Consider the following 6,028-nt stretch of genomic DNA (forward strand, 5'->3'; position numbering starts at 1 on the left):
AATAACGTTAACCTGCTGATTTTAAAGAAAGTGTCTAATTAAAAACTGAACCCAATCATGTTGATTTTTCTGACACTTGACTCAAACAGCAAAAGTGTTGAGTGAATTCCCCAAAGACAGAATATGAGATGTATTGAATATGCAAACAAAAATGAAAGTGTAGATTTTTAGCTATGTGTGGATTTTTGGGATCTGAAGAGTCCTATATTGATATTTTTTCAATACAAATACATTTCTATTGAAATATATTCAACACAAACACCAGGTAGCTCTACAAAATAAAATGCTAGGAAAGTAGAAGTATAAAATCAAATGAACCATGGATTCAAAATAAAGCAGTGACTTGTAGGATTTTTTTATTATTCATTTACTGTTAAAGGATGAGCTTGCTAATTTTCAGTGTCAGTGTTGCCAATAATAGCAACAAAAAAAGTGCAACATTGATATCCCATGAGGCTGGATATTTCTAGCAAGGGTATACATAAAAACTGTGAAACACATAATATGAACAAATCTCATGTAAACCTTTTTTTTTTTGCATTGTAAATAAGGTGTTGGCTCAATACGTTCCTGCAGGAAACATGAGTCTGCAGAAGTTGTGTTCCTCCAAAGTTGCACTTTTCTCAATTTTGTCTCGAGTCAGACTTCTTCGTATTCTCGCACAAACATTTTACATCTGGATAGTTCAGTACCTATGGGATAAACTGAGTCAGTGTTCATTTTTCATTTCTCAGGAAGCTCCTTTACCTAACAGGCACATCATGGCTGTTTGCATTGGCCACAGCGTTCTCACCAGAGGGACCATGAACCTGGGAAGCCTGTCATCTCTTCTTTTCACTACATTCTCATTATTAAGGTATGAAGCATCTTCATAGAGTTGAATCTTCCTCCAACCATTTCTCAGAATTTATTTCATTATTTATTTTCCTTTTACGCCAGTACAGTTTAACATGTGTGCACACTTTTGATAAATACCTCTCACTAACGGTTTTGATTTATGTTTGTCCTGAGATCTAAGCGAATAGCTGGAGAAAGGTTATTACTGCGATGTAAAGCAGAAGAATCGATCAATCTTCTGGAATCAGACTAATTGGTATTTGGAGAAACTATCCAAATACCATATGGAAAATAAAAAGACTGGAAACTGTTGTGGTTAGTTACATTTTTCAGTGCACATTTTTTTGTAGTGATGATTTTTTGTTTTGGCATGACCTAGTTTATTAATTGTTCATCCTTCTACCTTGTTTCCTGTAGGGTAGCCTTTGTCTGGTGCGCTACCATGTGCAATAATCTAAAAATATGTTATTATTATCCGTTATATTTTAAGAGCCTAACCCTAAAACTGGATTCTTTCAACGCCAGAATAAAAGAAAAAAAATCTAACATACTTTCTTCTGTTTTGCATTAGTAACAATATGACTTGAGTCTTTGGTGTTTGCGGAAGGTTGGATGGTAAATATATTTGCTTGAGCTTTTGCCAGTATGATTCACAAAGATCACATGGCAATGGGAAATGTTCTCCAGTTCCTTAGCCAACAAAATAACAAGGTCCATGGGTGTCGCTTTTCACAGGTCAGTGAAAAGTTCGAATTAAGAAATATAGCGAGGGAGATGGAAGTAGGTTAGCTATGCTAGCTTGACTATGTGAATCTTAACATGTAGATGTGCTGTGGAATTTAGACAGCAGGTTTGGTTTGGTTAGGTTCGGTTAAAAAAACATTAGGTGACCCACACACCAACTCTCTGACAGATAAGTCTGTAGAGCAGGTGTTTCAATTAGCTAATCGACCAGCGCTGTGTCCAGACGGTCACTGGTTAATATTCACAAAGTAAACATCAAGTCTGAAAACATAAAAGTATTACAGACTGAATGTTCTGTTTTCTGTGTAGGAAATATTTGCGTGTTTTTGATTTTGGTATTGAACTCCGATACACTTGGTCAGTTGCTATGGCAGCGGGTCTACATGTAGCATAGCTGACAGAGAGCGAGACAAGATTACATGTGGTTTTAAGTTGTTCTTCAATGTTTTTCTGCATTAATTTCCCTCTGCTGTGGCGCACTACACTAAATTAATAACACCTACATCTCCAGGTTTCATTTTGTTAATGGAGTTGTTCTATAGATGGATGGCAAGTGAAATAAAAGTCTTCTTGCCCTCCAGCGTTGTGCGCAGGCGTGAAATTTCTGAATGTAAACAACATGCAACATGTCTATAACGCTTCTGCACATTTATTGACTGTATTCATGCCAGGTTTGACAAGTAGATAAAGAGAAAAAAAAGTTCATATTAGTGAATTTAAAATCTTTGAAGTGGTGTCTGACAAAACTCATGATACAAACTTTTGCTTCTAAAGTTCTCCTCAAATGCCAACACCCATTGATGCCTTGTCTCTTCCTCTTGTGCTAGGAAAGGTAATTAACCTTGCAGTAAGCAGATAGGCTCATCCGGAGGCCATTTATCTTGCTCCTTAACGACACCCAGGTTATCTCAATGCCTGCCCGCATTATCACACTCTTTTCTGAAAGGCTGGATATACTGTTGGAGCTGAGAACGTGGCTACGCAATAGTGTCAAACTGAGGCTAAACAGCTTTGTTTTTATGACTGTATGAGAGTTATGTAACTAGAATTTTAGTGTTCTTTTGTACAATTTGGACATCTATCCATTATGTGGCTTTTATTTAAGGATACCCACATCCCTGTCTTGAAGTATAAAAAGAGCAACAACTACTGTTCCAACACCAATTTGTTAGAGTAACATTTTTCTTAGAAGCAAATCGCAGCAATTGTCTGCATACAATGTTGCGAGTGCGTTCATGTTAGTATTTGACCCTCATCCGGCAGAATGTTCATGGAGTCAGGCACTGATGTTGGACAAGAAGGCTGATAATACACACCCATTCAGCAATTTATTGATGAAATCCCCATTTTGTTTCAGGAACTTCATCACTTAGTGAATCAAATTATAGAAGTACACACAGATGGATGTTTGAAAGACTTTATTTCCTTAAATAATTATCTGTCAGATTTTCCTCTGACAGATAATAAAAACATGACATTTGAAAATAAAATATTACATCACACCAAAAAATAATTGACACAGAAATGCTGCCTTAATGAAAAGTATGCTTAATATCTAATTAAAGGTTGTCAATTTTCTAAAAGATAATTTATTGAATATGGCAGCAATAATAACACAAATAATAACATTACCTGATCTTAGTCAATGTTGTGCCCTATGCACAAAAATAAAGATGCCAGATTCTTGAAAGTGAAAGTGAGACTGGAGGTATGACCTACTTTCTGATTAATCTGACTAAAAATGATCAGACTACTAAGTTCACACTCAGAATACTGAAATCTATTCTCCAAGGGTTGAGCAGATATGTGGATACACACTTTACACATCCCATCCTGATGCATTGTAGCACAGCTTTGCTCCCAATAGACATGCACTATTCAAACCGTCAAAGAAAAAAAACACACACAAAAAAAAGGACACAAATTGTTTGAATGCATGACAGAAAATGATCTATTTCATTTTGTCTTGTCGGGAACCGCATAACGAGTGTTTTTCCATGCAACAGCATTGTAAAGTAGGAAACTGTGTGCACATAAAGAGCTTTATTTTTTCCTCTCTTTCTCAAAAAAGAAAAAGATGTCAGTCAGTAGGAGTTCAGCATTAAGCCCAGGTACGCCGCACACACAGAGGTACCAGGGTAAATGTAGCGTCTCTCTGATTTCAAAACAATGGCAACAAAATAATTAATTTAAAAAAACAAGCAACGATGTATTTTTCAAACTTGCGTTAGAGTGGGAGGTTATGAGCTGGAGGACGGCCGCGCTGCATAATGAGAAGAAAAAACAAAGCAGCCCGTCCGGATGCATTTACAAGCAGACCTCTCCAACAACCCCTCTTTGTTTTAATGCACTGAATTATGTGCTCTCTGGAGCACATAAATAGAAATCAATTAAACTCTACATACCTCATCCAACTAAACAACTCAGAACCAGCGGGTTGTTTTTTTAATTCCAGAATAACTCGTCTAATTAGAAGTTCTTGCAGAAGACTGCGTCGTCGTACAACAATTACGGAAGAAAAGTTTCAGCATTTTTCACAGTCTTTCCCCACCAAGCAGCAGCTCTAGTTTACTCATCCCAACAATATGCTAACAAAAGCTGATTCGATTTTCCTATTTATGTTTGGATATAGGAGGCTGTTAGAGGGAAACATCTGCAACCAAAGCAGCATTAGGCCAGAACAGCATTAGGCCAGAACACTGCTGCCACTGGCAACGGCCAAACAGCTACAACAGGACGAAGCGGCTCCATATCGTAGTGGATGCACCGTGGATAGACGTCGACTCGTGACAAACTGAAAGCGAAATAAGCTAACATCGTCCGGCGATTGGACTGCTGTGTTTCAAACACATGTATTTTTGTGTTTGAAGGAAACGGTGGGTTCTGCTTTAGGAAACAGTGGGTGGCATAGAAGATTAAGAGGAACTCACCAGAATAGGTTAAAATCCCAGTTTATAGCTTTTCTCTATGAAGCAGTCATTCATATACGTTGAAGTTTTTTCTTTGTCATGTTTTGACCACAAAACTCTATGTATTTATTAACGGGGGGGGGTTATTATGTAAAATCATCATTTTGGAGATTATGGAGATTAACATCACTTTATAATGTTGTTCCCTCATCAAAAATCGAAAACATACCTGGAGTGTTGCTGTGATTCTTTTATGTTTGGGAAATCCTTTGATCTCTTCTCCTCTGAGTTGCGATTTTTCCAATCTCCCACCTCACAGAGCAGCCATTAGCAAACGCCTCCTGGATCCTGCTGAGCTCATTATACAAACTATTCCTCAGTGAAACTCTGCTAAAAGTGTTGCTAAAGGGTTAATAGAGGAGCAATGCAGTCATGACTTCCTGAAGGCGGATTTCGGAAAGTGCAAGAGTTTCTTAAAGAGACAGAGGTCCAATTTCAAGGCGCTAAATTACAAAATCGAATTTCTTTTAGGTCATATTTTATATTTATGGCATTTTTATAATAACTGAAGGTAACAGTTAATTGTTTGTGTTACAAAATGGTACAGTGTGTGAGGAAAAGACATAATACGGCCTCTTTAAATTTGGGCCAGGTTATGAAAAATTAAGTTTTGAACATCTCACCAAGCACTGGTCAACCCATCATCTTTAAATGTTACAAATGGTACAACTGAACCTACCAACGGCTGGTCAGCTAATTATGCTGACCTGTCACGCAGATACCCACTTAAGTCCAAAGAAGAAATAAATAAAAAAAATAGAACTAGTAAAGCAGATTCTTTTTTTATCAGCTTGGTCCATAGATTTTCAGGTAAAGTTACAGGAAACTTCGGCAAAAAAGTTCGGCACTCCAGTCCCGCAGGTTTCTCTCCTCCGACAGCTTGTAATCCAAATCATCTCGCGGCTTTTGTCAGCGGGTATCAAAGTGCATTAAAGGGATGCGGACCTCCTGATACTGATCTCAGTCTGTCCACTACAAACTACAGCTCCCTTCCTCCCTCTCTCCTCTCCTCTTCCCTTCTCTCCCTCCCATCGCACTCACGCTTCCCCCGCAGCCTCTCTCTGTTTTCTTGGACTGCAGCAGAAAAATCCGCTGCATCGCACAAGAACAGAAAGCAGAGATCTGGCTGCGATGTCTGCTCCCTCTGTATCCGTGTAAGTGAGGAGGAAATCCGGGAACGGAGCTGTCGGACTGCGATGCTTTCTGGTTCCCCTGGAAATTGTAAGTAAAAACGCTTCATCTTTTTAAAATTATTATTATTATTATTATTAATATCCGCGTCTATGAACTCATCTCGTCCGCTGCATAGTTTTTTTCCCCCTCAAAACTGTATTTTTTTGTTACAAATTTCTTATCCATAAACATATCCATCTGCATATATCCTCTCATAATTTGAAGCTAACTTGGAATTTGAACGCGGTTGTAAAATTAGGAGGTATAGTGGTTTGGGATGATTGACGGGAAAGTTGGTTAGAACT

General features: G+C 38.0%; 1 protein-coding gene across 1 annotated transcript in view; it reads left to right on the forward strand.

The window, feature by feature from the left end:
• The first annotated feature begins 5,563 nt into the window (after positions 1-5,563).
• LOC103473289 (synaptic vesicle glycoprotein 2C-like) overlaps positions 5,564-6,028 on the forward strand; it is a 47,641-nt gene continuing 47,176 nt past the window's right edge. The window contains exon 1 of the mRNA XM_008423397.2: positions 5,564-5,771. The gene's annotated coding sequence lies outside the window, so the exon portion shown is untranslated. The remainder of the gene's footprint in view (positions 5,772-6,028) is intronic.

The sequence above is a fragment of the Poecilia reticulata genome, linkage group LG12 (genome assembly GCF_000633615.1).
Source record: "Poecilia reticulata strain Guanapo linkage group LG12, Guppy_female_1.0+MT, whole genome shotgun sequence".
NCBI lineage: Eukaryota > Metazoa > Chordata > Actinopteri > Cyprinodontiformes > Poeciliidae > Poecilia > Poecilia reticulata.